At 34.2% G+C, this 18,386-nt stretch overlaps 8 non-coding genes across 8 annotated transcripts; all 8 read left to right on the top strand.

The window, feature by feature from the left end:
* The first annotated feature begins 389 nt into the window (after positions 1-389).
* Positions 390-471, top strand: TRNAL-UAG (transfer RNA leucine (anticodon UAG)). Its single transcript has one exon. It is a non-coding gene; the product is annotated as a tRNA-Leu (tRNA).
* Positions 472-3,389: 2,918 nt separating this feature from the next.
* TRNAL-AAG (transfer RNA leucine (anticodon AAG)) lies at positions 3,390-3,471 on the top strand. Its single transcript has one exon. It is a non-coding gene; the product is annotated as a tRNA-Leu (tRNA).
* Positions 3,472-8,781: 5,310 nt separating this feature from the next.
* Positions 8,782-8,863, top strand: TRNAL-AAG (transfer RNA leucine (anticodon AAG)). Its single transcript has one exon. It is a non-coding gene; the product is annotated as a tRNA-Leu (tRNA).
* A 941-nt stretch (positions 8,864-9,804) lies between these two features.
* On the top strand, positions 9,805-9,886 carry TRNAL-UAG (transfer RNA leucine (anticodon UAG)). Its single transcript has one exon. It is a non-coding gene; the product is annotated as a tRNA-Leu (tRNA).
* A 2,605-nt stretch (positions 9,887-12,491) lies between these two features.
* TRNAL-UAG (transfer RNA leucine (anticodon UAG)) lies at positions 12,492-12,573 on the top strand. Its single transcript has one exon. It is a non-coding gene; the product is annotated as a tRNA-Leu (tRNA).
* A 231-nt stretch (positions 12,574-12,804) lies between these two features.
* Positions 12,805-12,886, top strand: TRNAL-AAG (transfer RNA leucine (anticodon AAG)). Its single transcript has one exon. It is a non-coding gene; the product is annotated as a tRNA-Leu (tRNA).
* Positions 12,887-15,181: 2,295 nt separating this feature from the next.
* On the top strand, positions 15,182-15,263 carry TRNAL-UAG (transfer RNA leucine (anticodon UAG)). Its single transcript has one exon. It is a non-coding gene; the product is annotated as a tRNA-Leu (tRNA).
* Positions 15,264-15,494: 231 nt separating this feature from the next.
* Positions 15,495-15,576, top strand: TRNAL-AAG (transfer RNA leucine (anticodon AAG)). Its single transcript has one exon. It is a non-coding gene; the product is annotated as a tRNA-Leu (tRNA).
* The last annotated feature ends 2,810 nt before the right edge of the window (positions 15,577-18,386 follow it).

Genomic DNA, 18,386 nt, shown 5'->3' with positions numbered 1-18,386 from the left:
CTTACCCATATTCCAACAGACTTGTGAGTTCAAATCCCACTGCTGCCACTAGTATGAGTTCTTTTAAACCTTTTTATCTCATTCTTATAATTATGCTAACATGCAAAATTAGCATATGCTTTAATCTCACTGCTGCCAGTATTATGAGATCTTGAAATGTTTTTGTACTTATTCTTATGATTTTGCTAGCATGCAAATTAGCATGTGATATAATCTTCTTTTGTATTTGTATGATTTAGCAGTTTTCAGTTAAGATAAAGACCGTTGATAGAATCTTTGTTTTTGCCTAATGTTTAGAGACATGCCCATTTTCCAAAATGTACTAATTTTAAATGTTGTCAAATGTACTTCACTTTCTCTAAGGAAGCTTAATTAACCATACTGTTTAAGGTAGCATGGCCGAGTGGTCTAAGGCGCTGGATTTAGGCTCCAGTCTCTTTGGAGGCGTGGGTTCAAATCCCACTGCTGCCAACATATTGAGGTTTTGAAAACCTTTTCAGCTTATATTTATGATTTTGCTAATAGAAAAATTAGCATATTTTTGTATGAGTGCGTGCTTTGCTTTTTTGGAAAAGACAAAAGATAGAATCATTGCTTTTTCCTTTTTGTTTAGAGACCTATCCATTTTCCACAATGCACAAGTTTAAAATGTAGTCAGATACACTAAACTTACTCTCAGGAAGCTCTTTTAATGATGCATTAGGTAGCATGGCCGAGCGGTCTAAGGCGCTGGATTAAGGCTCCAGTCTCTTTGGAGGCGTGGGTTCAAATCCCACTGCTGACAGTATTATGAGGTTTTGAGAACCCTTTGATCTAATTCTGAGGATTTTGTATTTCCATGAGTGTGTGCATTTCTGTTTTGGAAAAGACAGTTTTAGACTTTAGTTTAGAGACTTACCTAAATTTTAACAGACTTGTGGGTTCAAATGCCACTAGTATGAGTTCTTTTAAACCTTTTTATCTTATTCTTATAATTATGCTAACATGCAAAATTAGCATATGCTTTAAACCCACTGCTGCCAGTATTATGAGATCTTGAAATGTTTTTGTACTTATTCTTATGATTTTGCTAACATGCAAATTAGCATGTGATTTAATCTTCTTTTGTATTTGCATGATTTTCCAGTTTTCAGTTCAGATAAAGACTGTTGAAAGAATCCTTGCTTTTTTCTAATGTTTAGAGACATGCCCATTCAAATCCCACTGCTGCCATTATTATGAGGTTTTGAGAACCCTTTGATCTAATTCTTATGATTTTGTATTTTCATGAGTGTGTTAATTTCTGTTTAGGAAGAGACAGGTGAAAGAATCTTTGATTTTTCCTATTGTTAAGAGACTTACCCATATTCCAACAGACTTGTGAGTTCAAATCCCACTGCTGCCACTAGTATGAGTTCTTTTAAACCTTTTTATCTCATTCTTATAATTATGCTAACATGCAAAATTAGCATATGCTTTAATCTCACTGCTGCCAGTATAATGAGATCTTGAAATGTTTTTGTACTTATTCTTATGATTTTGCTAGCATGCAAATTAGCATGTGATATAATCTTCTTTTGTATTTGTATGATTTAGCAGTTTTCAGTTAAGATAAAGACCGTTGATAGAATCTTTGTTTTTGTCTAATGTTTAGAGACATGCCCATTTTCCAAAATGTACTAATTTTAAATGTTGTCAAATGTACTTCACTTTCTCTAAGGAAGCTTAATTAACCATGCTGTTTAAGGTAGCATGGCCGAGTGGTCTAAGGTGCTGGATTTAGGCTTCAGTCTCTTTGGAGGCGTGGGTTCAAATCCCACTGCTGCCAACATATTGAGGTTTTGAAAACTTTTTCAGCTTATATTTATGATTTTGCTAATAGAAAAATTAGCATATTTTTGTATGAGTGCGTGCTTTGCTTTTTTGGAAAAGACAAAAGATAGAATCATTGCTTTTTCCTTTTTGTTTAGAGACCTATCCATTTTCCACAATGCACAAGTTTAAAATGTAGTCAGATACACTAAACTTACTCTAAGGAAGCTCTTTTAATGATGCATTAGGTAGCATGGCCAAGCGGTCTAAGGCGCTGGATTAAGGCTCCAGTCTCTTCGGAGGCGTGGGTTCAAATCCCGCTGCTGCTAGTATTATGAGGTTTTGAGAACCCTTTGATCTAATTCTGAGTATTTTGTATTTCCATGAGTGTGTGCATTTCTGTTTTGGAAAAGACAGTTGAAAGAATCATTGATTGTTCCTATTGTTTAGAGACTTACCTAAATTTTAACAGACTTGTGGGTTCAAATGCCACTAGTATGAGTTCTTTTAAACCTTTTTATCTTATTCTTATAATTATGCTAACATGCAAAATTAGCATATGCTTTAAACCCACTGCTGCCAGTATTATGAGATCTTGAAATGTTTTTGTACTTATTCTTATGATTTTGCTAACATGCAAATTAGCATGTGATTTAATCTTCTTTTGTATTTGCATGATTTTCCAGTTTTCAGTTCAGATAAAGACTGTTGAAAGAATCCTTGCTTTTTTCTAATGTTTAGAGACATGCCCATTCAAATCCCACTGCTGCCATTATTATGAGGTTTTGAGAACCCTTTGATCTAATTCTTATGATTTTGTATTTTCATGAGTGTGTTAATTTCTGTTTAGGAAAAGACAGTTGAAAGAATCATTGATTTTTCCTATTGTTAAGAGACTTACCCATATTCCAACAGACTTGTGAGTTCAAATCCCACTGCTGCCACTAGTATGAGTTCTTTTAAACCTTTTTATCTCATTCTTATAATTATGCTAACATGCAAAATTAGCATATGCTTTAATCTCACTGCTGCCAGTATTATGAGATCTTGAAATGTTTTTGTACTTATTCTTATGATTTTGCTAGCATGCAAATTAGCATGTGATATAATCTTCTTTTGTATTTGTATGATTTAGCAGTTTTCAGTTAAGATAAAGACCGTTGATAGAATCTTTGTTTTTGCCTAATGTTTAGAGACATGCCCATTTTCCAAAATGTACTAATTTTAAATGTTGTCAAATGTACTTCACTTTCTCTAAGGCAGCTTAATTAACCATGCTGTTTAAGGTAGCATGGCCGAGTGGTCTAAGGCGCTGGATTTAGGCTCCAGTCTCTTTGGAGGCGTGGGTTCAAATCCCACTGCTGCGAACATATTGAGGTTTTGAAAACCTTTTCAGCTTATATTTATGATTTTGCTAATAGAGAAATTAGCATATTTTTGTATGAGTGCGTGCTTTGCTTTTTTGGAAAAGACAAAAGATAGAATCATTGCTTTTTCCTTTTTGTTTAGAGACCTATCCATTTTCCACAATGCACAAGTTTAAAATGTAGTCAGATACACTAAACTTACTCTCAGGAAGCTCTTTTAATGATGCATTAGGTAGCATGGCCGAGCGGTCTAAGGCGCTGGATTAAGGCTCCAGTCTCTTTGGAGGCGTGGGTTCAAATCCCACTGCTGCCAGTATTATGAGGTTTTGAGAACCCTTTGATCTAATTCTGAGGATTTTGTATTTCCATGAGTGTGTGCATTTCTGTTTTGGAAAAGACAGTTTTAGACTTTAGTTTAGAGACTTACCTAAATTTTAACAGACTTGTGGGTTCAAATGCCACTAGTATGAGTTCTTTTAAACCTTTTTATCTTATTCTTATAATTATGCTAACATGCAAAATTAGCATATGCTTTAAACCCACTGCTGCTGCCAGTATTATGAGATCTTGAAATGTTTTTGTACTTATTCTTATGATTTTGCTAACATGCAAATTAGCATGTGATTTAATCTTCTTTTGTATTTGCATGATTTTCCAGTTTTCAGTTCAGATAAAGACTGTTGAAAGAATCCTTGCTTTTTTCTAATGTTTAGAGACATGCCCATTCAAATCCCACTGCTGCCATTATTATGAGGTTTTGAGAACCCTTTGATCTAATTCTTATGATTTTGTATTTTCATGAGTGTGTTAATTTCTGTTTAGGAAGAGACAGGTGAAAGAATCTTTGATTTTTCCTATTGTTAAGAGACTTACCCATATTCCAACAGACTTGTGAGTTCAAATCCCACTGCTGCCACTAGTATGAGTTCTTTTAAACCTTTTTATCTCATTCTTATAATTATGCTAACATGCAAAATTAGCATATGCTTTAATCTCACTGCTGCCAGTATAATGAGATCTTGAAATGTTTTTGTACTTATACTTATGATTTTGCTAGCATGCAAATTAGCATGTGATATAATCTTCTTTTGTATTTGTATGATTTAGCAGTTTTCAGTTAAGATAAAGACCGTTGATAGAATCTTTGTTTTTGCCTAATGTTTAGAGACATGCCCATTTTCCAAAATGTACTAATTTTAAATGTTGTCAAATGTACTTCACTTTCTCTAAGGAAGCTTAATTAACCATGCTGTTTAAGGTAGCATGGCCGAGTGGTCTAAGGCGCTGGATTTAGGCTTCAGTCTCTTTGGAGGCGTGGGTTCAAATCCCACTGCTGCCAACATATTGAGGTTTTGAAAACTTTTTCAGCTTATATTTATGATTTTGCTAATAGAAAAATTAGCATATTTTTGTATGAGTGCGTGCTTTGCTTTTTTGGAAAAGACAAAAGATAGAATCATTGCTTTTTCCTTTTTGTTTAGAGACCTATCCATTTTCCACAATGCACAAGTTTAAAATGTAGTCAGATACACTAAACTTACTCTAAGGAAGCTCTTTTAATGATGCATTAGGTAGCATGGCCGAGCGGTCTAAGGCGCTGGATTAAGGCTCCAGTCTCTTCGGAGGCATGGGTTCAAATCCCGCTGCTGCTAGTATTATGAGGTTTTGAGAACCCTTTGATCTAATTCTGAGTATTTTGTATTTCCATGAGTGTGTGCATTTCTGTTTTGGAAAAGACAGTTGAAAGAATCATTGATTGTTCCTATTGTTTAGAGACTTACCTAAATTTTAACAGACTTGTGGGTTCAAATGCCACTAGTATGAGTTCTTTTAAACCTTTTTATCTTATTCTTATAATTATGCTAACATGCAAAATTAGCATATGCTTTAAACCCACTGCTGCCAGTATTATGAGATCTTGAAATGTTTTTGTACTTATTCTTATGATTTTGCTAACATGCAAATTAGCATGTGATTTAATCTTCTTTTGTATTTGCATGATTTTCCAGTTTTCAGTTCAGATAAAGACTGTTGAAAGAATCCTTGCTTTTTTCTAATGTTTAGAGACATGCCCATTCAAATCCCACTGCTGCCATTATTATGAGGTTTTGAGAACCCTTTGATCTAATTCTTATGATTTTGTATTTTCATGAGTGTGTTAATTTCTGTTTAGGAAGAGACAGGTGAAAGAATCTTTGATTTTTCCTATTGTTAAGAGACTTACCCATATTCCAACAGACTTGTGAGTTCAAATCCCACTGCTGCCACTAGTATGAGTTCTTTTAAACCTTTTTATCTCATTCTTATAATTATGCTAACATGCAAAATTAGCATATGCTTTAATCTCACTGCTGCCAGTATAATGAGATCTTGAAATGTTTTTGTACTTATTCTTATGATTTTGCTAGCATGCAAATTAGCATGTGATATAATCTTCTTTTGTATTTGTATGATTTAGCAGTTTTCAGTTAAGATAAAGACCGTTGATAGAATCTTTGTTTTTGCCTAATGTTTAGAGACATGCCCATTTTCCAAAATGTACTAATTTTAAATGTTGTCAAATGTACTTCACTTTCTCTAAGGAAGCTTAATTAACCATGCTGTTTAAGGTAGCATGGCCGAGTGGTCTAAGGCGCTGGATTTAGGCTTCAGTCTCTTTGGAGGCGTGGTTTCAAATCCCACTGCTGCCAACATATTGAGGTTTTGAAAACTTTTTCAGCTTATATTTATGATTTTGCTAATAGAAAAATTAGCATATTTTTGTATGAGTGCGTGCTTTGCTTTTTTGGAAAAGACAAAAGATAGAATCATTGCTTTTTCCTTTTTGTTTAGAGACCTATCCATTTTCCACAATGCACAAGTTTAAAATGTAGTCAGATACACTAAACTTACTCTAAGGAAGCTCTTTTAATGATGCATTAGGTAGCATGGCCGAGCGGTCTAAGGCGCTGGATTAAGGCTCCAGTCTCTTCGGAGGCGTGGGTTCAAATCCCGCTGCTGCTAGTATTATGAGGTTTTGAGAACCCTTTGATCTAATTCTGAGTATTTTGTATTTCCATGAGTGTGTGCATTTCTGTTTTGGAAAAGACAGTTGAAAGAATCATTGATTGTTCCTATTGTTTAGAGACTTACCTAAATTTTAACAGACTTGTGGGTTCAAATGCCACTAGTATGAGTTCTTTTAAACCTTTTTATCTTATTCTTATAATTATGCTAACATGCAAAATTAGCATATGCTTTAAACCCACTGCTGCCAGTATTATGAGATCTTGAAATGTTTTTGTACTTATTCTTATGATTTTGCTAACATGCAAATTAGCATGTGATTTAATCTTCTTTTGTATTTGCATGATTTTCCAGTTTTCAGTTCAGATAAAGACTGTTGAAAGAATCCTTGCTTTTTTCTAATGTTTAGAGACATGCCCATTCAAATCCCACTGCTGCCATTATTATGAGGTTTTGAGAACCCTTTGATCTAATTCTTATGATTTTGTATTTTCATGAGTGTGTTAATTTCTGTTTAGGAAAAGACAGTTGAAAGAATCATTGATTTTTCCTATTGTTAAGAGACTTACCCATATTCCAACAGACTTGTGAGTTCAAATCCCACTGCTGCCACTAGTATGAGTCCTTTTAAACCTTTTTATCTCATTCTTATAATTATGCTAACATGCAAAATTAGCATATGCTTTAATCTCACTGCTGCCAGTATTATGAGATCTTGAAATGTTTTTGTACTTATTCTTATGATTTTGCTAGCATGCAAATTAGCATGTGATATAATCTTCTTTTGTATTTGTATGATTTAGCAGTTTTCAGTTAAGATAAAGACCGTTGATAGAATCTTTGTTTTTGCCTAATGTTTAGAGACATGCCCATTTTCCAAAATGTACTAATTTTAAATGTTGTCAAATGTACTTCACTTTCTCTAAGGAAGCTTAATTAACCATGCTGTTTAAGGTAGCATGGCCGAGTGGTCTAAGGCGCTGGATTTAGGCTCCAGTCTCTTTGGAGGCGTGGGTTCAAATCCCACTGCTGCTAACATATTGAGGTTTTGAAAACCTTTTCAGCTTATATTTATGATTTTGCTAATAGAAAAATTAGCATATTTTTGTATGAGTGCGTGCTTTGCTTTTTTGGAAAAGACAAAAGATAGAATCATTGCTTTTTCCTTTTTGTTTAGAGACCTATCCATTTTCCACAATGCACAAGTTTAAAATGTAGTCAGATACACTAAACTTACTCTAAGGAAGCTCTTTTAATAATGCATTAGGTAGCATGGCCGAGCGGTCTAAGGCGCTGGATTAAGGCTCCAGTCTCTTCGGAGGCGTGGGTTCAAATCCCGCTGCTGCTAGTATTATGAGGTTTTGAGAACCCTTTGATCTAATTCTGAGTATTTTGTATTTCCATGAGTGTGTGCATTTCTGTTTTGGAAAAGACAGTTGAAAGAATCATTGATTGTTCCTATTGTTTAGAGACTTACCTAAATTTTAACAGACTTGTGGGTTCAAATGCCACTAGTATGAGTTCTTTTAAACCTTTTTATCTTATTCTTATAATTATGCTAACATGCAAAATTAGCATATGCTTTAAACCCACTGCTGCCAGTATTATGAGATCTTGAAATGTTTTTGTACTTATTCTTATGATTTTGCTAACATGCAAATTAGCATGTGATTTAATCTTCTTTTGTATTTGCATGATTTTCCAGTTTTCAGTTCAGATAAAGACTGTTGAAAGAATCCTTGCTTTTTTCTAATGTTTAGAGACATGCCCATTCAAATCCCACTGCTGCCATTATTATGAGGTTTTGAGAACCCTTTGATCTAATTCTTATGATTTTGTATTTTCATGAGTGTGTTAATTTCTGTTTAGGAAAAGACAGTTGAAAGAATCATTGATTTTTCCTATTGTTAAGAGACTTACCCATATTCCAACAGACTTGTGAGTTCAAATCCCACTGCTGCCACTAGTATGAGTTCTTTTAAACCTTTTTATCTCATTCTTATAATTATGCTAACATGCAAAATTAGCATATGCTTTAATCTCACTGCTGCCAGTATTATGAGATCTTGAAATGTTTTTGTACTTATTCTTATGATTTTGCTAGCATGCAAATTAGCATGTGATATAATCTTCTTTTGTATTTGTATGATTTAGCAGTTTTCAGTTAAGATAAAGACCGTTGATAGAATCTTTGTTTTTGCCTAATGTTTAGAGACATGCCCATTTTCCAAAATGTACTAATTTTAAATGTTGTCAAATGTACTTCACTTTCTCTAAGGAAGCTTAATTAACCATGCTGTTTAAGGTAGCATGGCCGAGTGGTCTAAGGCGCTGGATTTAGGCTCCAGTCTCTTTGGAGGCGTGGGTTCAAATCCCACTGCTGCTGACATATTGAGGTTTTGAAAACCTTTTCAGCTTATATTTATGATTTTGCTAATAGAAAAATTAGCATATTTTTGTATGAGTGCGTGCTTTGCTTTTTTGGAAAAGACAAAAGATAGAATCATTGCTTTTTCCTTTTTGTTTAGAGACCTATCCATTTTCCACAATGCACAAGTTTAAAATGTAGTCAGATACACTAAACTTACTCTCAGGAAGCTCTTTTAATGATGCATTAGGTAGCATGGCCGAGCGGTCTAAGGCGCTGGATTAAGGCTCCAGTCTCTTTGGAGGCGTGGGTTCAAATCCCACTGCTGCCAGTATTATGAGGTTTTGAGAACCCTTTGATCTAATTCTGAGGATTTTGTATTTCCATGAGTGTGTGCATTTCTGTTTTGGAAAAGACAGTTTTAGACTTTAGTTTAGAGACTTACCTAAATTTTAACAGACTTGTGGGTTCAAATGCCACTAGTATGAGTTCTTTTAAACCTTTTTATCTTATTCTTATAATTATGCTAACATGCAAAATTAGCATATGCTTTAAACCCACTGCTGCCAGTATTATGAGATCTTGAAATGTTTTTGTACTTATTCTTATGATTTTGCTAACATGCAAATTAGCATGTGATTTAATCTTCTTTTGTATTTGCATGATTTTCCAGTTTTCAGTTCAGATAAAGACTGTTGAAAGAATCCTTGCTTTTTTCTAATGTTTAGAGACATGCCCATTCAAATCCCACTGCTGCCATTATTATGAGGTTTTGAGAACCCTTTGATCTAATTCTTATGATTTTGTATTTTCATGAGTGTGTTAATTTCTGTTTAGGAAGAGACAGGTGAAAGAATCTTTGATTTTTCCTATTGTTAAGAGACTTACCCATATTCCAACAGACTTGTGAGTTCAAATCCCACTGCTGCCACTAGTATGAGTTCTTTTAAACCTTTTTATCTCATTCTTATAATTATGCTAACATGCAAAATTAGCATATGCTTTAATCTCACTGCTGCCAGTATTATGAGATCTTGAAATGTTTTTGTACTTATTCTTATGATTTTGCTAGCATGCAAATTAGCATGTGATATAATCTTCTTTTGTATTTGTATGATTTAGCAGTTTTCAGTTAAGATAAAGACCGTTGATAGAATCTTTGTTTTTGCCTAATGTTTAGAGACATGCCCATTTTCCAAAATGTACTAATTTTAAATGTTGTCAAATGTACTTCACTTTCTCTAAGGAAGCTTAATTAACCATACTGTTTAAGGTAGCATGGCCGAGTGGTCTAAGGCGCTGGATTTAGGCTCCAGTCTCTTTGGAGGCGTGGGTTCAAATCCCACTGCTGCCAACATATTGAGGTTTTGAAAACCTTTTCAGCTTATATTTATGATTTTGCTAATAGAAAAATTAGCATATTTTTGTATGAGTGCGTGCTTTGCTTTTTTGGAAAAGACAAAAGATAGAATCATTGCTTTTTCCTTTTTGTTTAGAGACCTATCCATTTTCCACAATGCACAAGTTTAAAATGTAGTCAGATACACTAAACTTACTCTCAGGAAGCTCTTTTAATGATGCATTAGGTAGCATGGCCGAGCGGTCTAAGGCGCTGGATTAAGGCTCCAGTCTCTTTGGAGGCGTGGGTTCAAATCCCACTGCTGACAGTATTATGAGGTTTTGAGAACCCTTTGATCTAATTCTGAGGATTTTGTATTTCCATGAGTGTGTGCATTTCTGTTTTGGAAAAGACAGTTTTAGACTTTAGTTTAGAGACTTACCTAAATTTTAACAGACTTGTGGGTTCAAATGCCACTAGTATGAGTTCTTTTAAACCTTTTTATCTTATTCTTATAATTATGCTAACATGCAAAATTAGCATATGCTTTAAACCCACTGCTGCCAGTATTATGAGATCTTGAAATGTTTTTGTACTTATTCTTATGATTTTGCTAACATGCAAATTAGCATGTGATTTAATCTTCTTTTGTATTTGCATGATTTTCCAGTTTTCAGTTCAGATAAAGACTGTTGAAAGAATCCTTGCTTTTTTCTAATGTTTAGAGACATGCCCATTCAAATCCCACTGCTGCCATTATTATGAGGTTTTGAGAACCCTTTGATCTAATTCTTATGATTTTGTATTTTCATGAGTGTGTTAATTTCTGTTTAGGAAGAGACAGGTGAAAGAATCTTTGATTTTTCCTATTGTTAAGAGACTTACCCATATTCCAACAGACTTGTGAGTTCAAATCCCACTGCTGCCACTAGTATGAGTTCTTTTAAACCTTTTTATCTCATTCTTATAATTATGCTAACATGCAAAATTAGCATATGCTTTAATCTCACTGCTGCCAGTATAATGAGATCTTGAAATGTTTTTGTACTTATTCTTATGATTTTGCTAGCATGCAAATTAGCATGTGATATAATCTTCTTTTGTATTTGTATGATTTAGCAGTTTTCAGTTAAGATAAAGACCGTTGATAGAATCTTTGTTTTTGCCTAATGTTTAGAGACATGCCCATTTTCCAAAATGTACTAATTTTAAATGTTGTCAAATGTACTTCACTTTCTCTAAGGAAGCTTAATTAACCATGCTGTTTAAGGTAGCATGGCCGAGTGGTCTAAGGTGCTGGATTTAGGCTTCAGTCTCTTTGGAGGCGTGGGTTCAAATCCCACTGCTGCCAACATATTGAGGTTTTGAAAACTTTTTCAGCTTATATTTATGATTTTGCTAATAGAAAAATTAGCATATTTTTGTATGAGTGCGTGCTTTGCTTTTTTGGAAAAGACAAAAGATAGAATCATTGCTTTTTCCTTTTTGTTTAGAGACCTATCCATTTTCCACAATGCACAAGTTTAAAATGTAGTCAGATACACTAAACTTACTCTAAGGAAGCTCTTTTAATGATGCATTAGGTAGCATGGCCGAGCGGTCTAAGGCGCTGGATTAAGGCTCCAGTCTCTTCGGAGGCGTGGGTTCAAATCCCGCTGCTGCTAGTATTATGAGGTTTTGAGAACCCTTTGATCTAATTCTGAGTATTTTGTATTTCCATGAGTGTGTGCATTTCTGTTTTGGAAAAGACAGTTGAAAGAATCATTGATTGTTCCTATTGTTTAGAGACTTACCTAAATTTTAACAGACTTGTGGGTTCAAATGCCACTAGTATGAGTTCTTTTAAACCTTTTTATCTTATTCTTATAATTATGCTAACATGCAAAATTAGCATATGCTTTAAACCCACTGCTGCCAGTATTATGAGATCTTGAAATGTTTTTGTACTTATTCTTATGATTTTGCTAACATGCAAATTAGCATGTGATTTAATCTTCTTTTGTATTTGCATGATTTTCCAGTTTTCAGTTCAGATAAAGACTGTTGAAAGAAGCCTTGCTTTTTTCTAATGTTTAGAGACATGCCCATTCAAATCCCACTGCTGCCATTATTATGAGGTTTTGAGAACCCTTTGATCTAATTCTTATGATTTTGTATTTTCATGAGTGTGTTAATTTCTGTTTAGGAAAAGACAGTTGAAAGAATCATTGATTTTTCCTATTGTTAAGAGACTTACCCATATTCCAACAGACTTGTGAGTTCAAATCCCACTGCTGCCACTAGTATGAGTTCTTTTAAACCTTTTTATCTCATTCTTATAATTATGCTAACATGCAAAATTAGCATATGCTTTAATCTCACTGCTGCCAGTATTATGAGATCTTGAAATGTTTTTGTACTTATTCTTATGATTTTGCTAGCATGCAAATTAGCATGTGATATAATCTTCTTTTGTATTTGTATGATTTAGCAGTTTTCAGTTAAGATAAAGACCGTTGATAGAATCTTTGTTTTTGCCTAATGTTTAGAGACATGCCCATTTTCCAAAATGTACTAATTTTAAATGTTGTCAAATGTACTTCACTTTCTCTAAGGCAGCTTAATTAACCATGCTGTTTAAGGTAGCATGGCCGAGTGGTCTAAGGCGCTGGATTTAGGCTCCAGTCTCTTTGGAGGCGTGGGTTCAAATCCCACTGCTGCCAACATATTGAGGTTTTGAAAACCTTTTCAGCTTATATTTATAATTTTGCTAATAGAGAAATTAGCATATTTTTGTATGAGTGCGTGCTTTGCTTTTTTGGAAAAGACAAAAGATAGAATCATTGCTTTTTCCTTTTTGTTTAGAGACCTATCCATTTTCCACAATGCACAAGTTTAAAATGTAGTCAGATACACTAAACTTACTCTCAGGAAGCTCTTTTAATGATGCATTAGGTAGCATGGCCGAGCGGTCTAAGGCGCTGGATTAAGGCTCCAGTCTCTTTGGAGGCGTGGGTTCAAATCCCACTGCTGCCAGTATTATGAGGTTTTGAGAACCCTTTGATCTAATTCTGAGGATTTTGTATTTCCATGAGTGTGTGCATTTCTGTTTTGGAAAAGACAGTTTTAGACTTTAGTTTAGAGACTTACCTAAATTTTAACAGACTTGTGGGTTCAAATGCCACTAGTATGAGTTCTTTTAAACCTTTTTATCTTATTCTTATAATTATGCTAACATGCAAAATTAGCATATGCTTTAAACCCACTGCTGCTGCCAGTATTATGAGATCTTGAAATGTTTTTGTACTTATTCTTATGATTTTGCTAACATGCAAATTAGCATGTGATTTAATCTTCTTTTGTATTTGCATGATTTTCCAGTTTTCAGTTCAGATAAAGACTGTTGAAAGAATCCTTGCTTTTTTCTAATGTTTAGAGACATGCCCATTCAAATCCCACTGCTGCCATTATTATGAGGTTTTGAGAACCCTTTGATCTAATTCTTATGATTTTGTATTTTCATGAGTGTGTTAATTTCTGTTTAGGAAGAGACAGGTGAAAGAATCTTTGATTTTTCCTATTGTTAAGAGACTTACCCATATTCCAACAGACTTGTGAGTTCAAATCCCACTGCTGCCACTAGTATGAGTTCTTTTAAACCTTTTTATCTCATTCTTATAATTATGCTAACATGCAAAATTAGCATATGCTTTAATCTCACTGCTGCCAGTATAATGAGATCTTGAAATGTTTTTGTACTTATTCTTATGATTTTGCTAGCATGCAAATTAGCATGTGATATAATCTTCTTTTGTATTTGTATGATTTAGCAGTTTTCAGTTAAGATAAAGACCGTTGATAGAATCTTTGTTTTTGCCTAATGTTTAGAGACATGCCCATTTTCCAAAATGTACTAATTTTAAATGTTGTCAAATGTACTTCACTTTCTCTAAGGAAGCTTAATTAACCATGCTGTTTAAGGTAGCATGGCCGAGTGGTCTAAGGCGCTGGATTTAGGCTTCAGTCTCTTTGGAGGCGTGGGTTCAAATCCCACTGCTGCCAACATATTGAGGTTTTGAAAACCTTTTCAGCTTATATTTATGATTTTGCTAATAGAAAAATTAGCATATTTTTGTATGAGTGCGTGCTTTGCTTTTTTGGAAAAGACAAAAGATAGAATCATTGCTTTTTCCTTTTTGTTTAGAGACCTATCCATTTTCCACAATGCACAAGTTTAAAATGTAGTCAGATACACTAAACTTACTCTAAGGAAGCTCTTTTAATGATGCATTAGGTAGCATGGCCGAGCGGTCTAAGGCGCTGGATTAAGGCTCCAGTCTCTTCGGAGGCGTGGGTTCAAATCCCGCTGCTGCTAGTATTATGAGGTTTTGAGAACCCTTTGATCTAATTCTGAGTATTTTGTATTTCCATGAGTGTGTGCATTTCTGTTTTGGAAAAGACAGTTGAAAGAATCATTGATTGTTCCTATTGTTTAGAGACTTACCTAAATTTTAACAGACTTGTGGGTTCAAATGCCACTAGTATGAGTTCTTTTAAACCTTTTTATCTTATTCTTATAATTATGCTAACATGCAAAATTAGCATATGCTTTAAACCCACTGCTGCCAGTATTATGAGATCTTGAAATGTTTTTGTACTTATTCTTATGATTTTGCTAACATGCAAATTAGCATGTGATTTAATCTTCTTTTGTATTTGCATGATTTTCCAGTTTTCAGTTCAGATAAAGACTGTTGAAAGAATCCTTGCTTTTTTCTAATGTTTAGAGACATGCCCATTCAAATCCCACTGCTGCCATTATTATGAGGTTTTGAGAACCCTTTGATCTAATTCTTATGATTTTGTATTTTCATGAGTGTGTTAATTTCTGTTTAGGAAAAGACAGTTGAAAGAATCATTGATTTTTCCTATTGTTAAGAGACTTACCCATATTCCAACAGACTTGTGAGTTCAAATCCCACTGCTGCCACTAGTATGAGTTCTTTTAAACCTTTTTATCTCATTCTTATAATTATGCTAACATGCAAAATTAGCATATGCTTTAATCTCACTGCTGCCAGTATAATGAGATCTTGAAATGTTTTTGTACTTATTCTTATGATTTTGCTAGCATGCAAATTAGCATGTGATATAATCTTCTTTTGTATTTGTATGATTTAGCAGTTTTCAGTTAAGATAAAGACCGTTGATAGAATCTTTGTTTTTGCCTAATGTTTAGAGACATGCCCATTTTCCAAAATGTACTAATTTTAAATGTTGTCAAATGTACTTCACTTTCTCTAAGGCAGCTTAATTAACCATGCTGTTTAAGGTAGCATGGCCGAGTGGTCTAAGGCGCTGGATTTAGGCTCCAGTCTCTTTGGAGGCGTGGGTTCAAATCCCACTGCTGCCAACATATTGAGGTTTTGAAAACCTTTTCAGCTTATATTTATGATTTTGCTAATAGAGAAATTAGCATATTTTTGTATGAGTGCGTGCTTTGCTTTTTTGGAAAAGACAAAAGATAGAATCATTGCTTTTTCCTTTTTGTTTAGAGACCTATCCATTTTCCACAATGCACAAGTTTAAAATGTAGTCAGATACACTAAACTTACTCTCAGGAAGCTCTTTTAATGATGCATTAGGTAGCATGGCCGAGCGGTCTAAGGCGCTGGATTAAGGCTCCAGTCTCTTTGGAGGCGTGGGTTCAAATCCCACTGCTGCCAGTATTATGAGGTTTTGAGAACCCTTTGATCTAATTCTGAGGATTTTGTATTTCCATGAGTGTGTGCATTTCTGTTTTGGAAAAGACAGTTTTAGACTTTAGTTTAGAGACTTACCTAAATTTTAACAGACTTGTGGGTTCAAATGCCACTAGTATGAGTTCTTTTAAACCTTTTTATCTTATTCTTATAATTATGCTAACATGCAAAATTAGCATATGCTTTAAACCCACTGCTGCTGCCAGTATTATGAGATCTTGAAATGTTTTTGTACTTATTCTTATGATTTTGCTAACATGCAAATTAGCATGTGATTTAATCTTCTTTTGTATTTGCATGATTTTCCAGTTTTCAGTTCAGATAAAGACTGTTGAAAGAATCCTTGCTTTTTTCTAATGTTTAGAGACATGCCCATTCAAATCCCACTGCTGCCATTATTATGAGGTTTTGAGAACCCTTTGATCTAATTCTTATGATTTTGTATTTTCATGAGTGTGTTAATTTCTGTTTAGGAAGAGACAGGTGAAAGAATCTTTGATTTTTCCTATTGTTAAGAGACTTACCCATATTCCAACAGACTTGTGAGTTCAAATCCCACTGCTGCCACTAGTATGAGTTCTTTTAAACCTTTTTATCTCATTCTTATAATTATGCTAACATGCAAAATTAGCATATGCTTTAATCTCACTGCTGCCAGTATAATGAGATCTTGAAATGTTTTTGTACTTATTCTTATGATTTTGCTAGCATGCAAATTAGCATGTGATATAATCTTCTTTTGTATTTGTATGATTTAGCAGTTTTCAGTTAAGATAAAGACCGTTGATAGAATCTTTGTTTTTGCCTAATGTTTAGAGACATGCCCATTTTCCAAAATGTACTAATTTTAAATGTTGTCAAATGTACTTCACTTTCTCTAAGGAAGCTTAATTAACCATGCTGTTTAAGGTAGCATGGCCGAGTGGTCTAAGGCGCTGGATTTAGGCTTCAGTCTCTTTGGAGGCGTGGGTTCAAATCCCACTGCTGCCAACATATTGAGGTTTTGAAAACTTTTTCAGCTTATATTTATGATTTTGCTAATAGAAAAATTAGCATATTTTTGTATGAGTGCGTGCTTTGCTTTTTTGGAAAAGACAAAAGATAGAATCATTGCTTTTTCCTTTTTGTTTAGAGACCTATCCATTTTCCACAATGCACAAGTTTAAAATGTAGTCAGATACACTAAACTTACTCTAAGGAAGCTCTTTTAATGATGCATTAGGTAGCATGGCCGAGCGGTCTAAGGCGCTGGATTAAGGCTCCAGTCTCTTCGGAGGCGTGGGTTCAAATCCCGCTGCTGCTAGTATTATGAGGTTTTGAGAACCCTTTGATCTAATTCTGAGTATTTTGTATTTCCATGAGTGTGTGCATTTCTGTTTTGGAAAAGACAGTTGAAAGAATCATTGATTGTTCCTATTGTTTAGAGACTTACCTAAATTTTAACAGACTTGTGGGTTCAAATGCCACTAGTATGAGTTCTTTTAAACCTTTTTATCTTATTCTTATAATTATGCTAACATGCAAAATTAGCATATGCTTTAAACCCACTGCTGCCAGTATTATGAGATCTTGAAATGTTTTTGTACTTATTCTTATGATTTTGCTAACATGCAAATTAGCATGTGATTTAATCTTCTTTTGTATTTGCATGATTTTCCAGTTTTCAGTTCAGATAAAGACTGTTGAAAGAATCCTTGCTTTTTTCTAATGTTTAGAGACATGCCCATTCAAATCCCACTGCTGCCATTATTATGAGGTTTTGAGAACCCTTTGATCTAATTCTTATGATTTTGTATTTTCATGAGTGTGTTAATTTCTGTTTAGGAAAAGACAGTTGAAAGAATCATTGATTTTTCTTATTGTTAAGAGACTTACCCATATTCCAACAGACTTGTGAGTTCAAATCCCACTGCTGCCACTAGTATGAGTCCTTTTAAACCTTTTTATCTCATTCTTATAATTATGCTAACATGCAAAATTAGCATATGCTTTAATCTCACTGCTGCCAGTATTATGAGATCTTGAAATGTTTTTGTACTTATTCTTATGATTTTGCTAGCATGCAAATTAGCATGTGATATAATCTTCTTTTGTATTTGTATGATTTAGCAGTTTTCAGTTAAGATAAAGACCGTTGATAGAATCTTTGTTTTTGCCTAATGTTTAGAGACATGCCCATTTTCCAAAATGTACTAATTTTAAATGTTGTCAAATGTACTTCACTTTCTCTAAGGAAGCTTAATTAACCATGCTGTTTAAGGTAGCATGGCCGAGTGGTCTAAGGCGCTGGATTTAGGCTCCAGTCTCTTTGGAGGCGTGGGTTCAAATCCCACTGCTGCTAACATATTGAGGTTTTGAAAACCTTTTCAGCTTATATTTATGATTTTGCTAATAGAAAAATTAGCATATTTTTGTATGAGTGCGTGCTTTGCTTTTTTGGAAAAGACAAAAGATAGAATCATTGCTTTTTCCTTTTTGTTTAGAGACCTATCCATTTTCCACAATGCACAAGTTTAAAATGTAGTCAGATACACTAAACTTACTCTAAGGAAGCTCTTTTAATGATGCATTAGGTAGCATGGCCGAGCGGTCTAAGGCGCTGGATTAAGGCTCCAGTCTCTTCGGAGGCGTGGGTTCAAATCCCGCTGCTGCTAGTATTATGAGGTTTTGAGAACCCTTTGATCTAATTCTGAGTATTTTGTATTTCCATGAGTGTGTGCATTTCTGTTTTGGAAAAGACAGTTGAAAGAATCATTGATTGTTCCTATTGTTTA

Source organism: Ranitomeya variabilis, chromosome 5 (genome assembly GCF_051348905.1).
Source record: "Ranitomeya variabilis isolate aRanVar5 chromosome 5, aRanVar5.hap1, whole genome shotgun sequence".
Taxonomy (NCBI): Eukaryota; Metazoa; Chordata; class Amphibia; order Anura; family Dendrobatidae; genus Ranitomeya; species Ranitomeya variabilis.
Note: the sequence above shows the minus strand (reverse complement) of the source record. Positions and strands in the feature narration are given on the sequence as shown.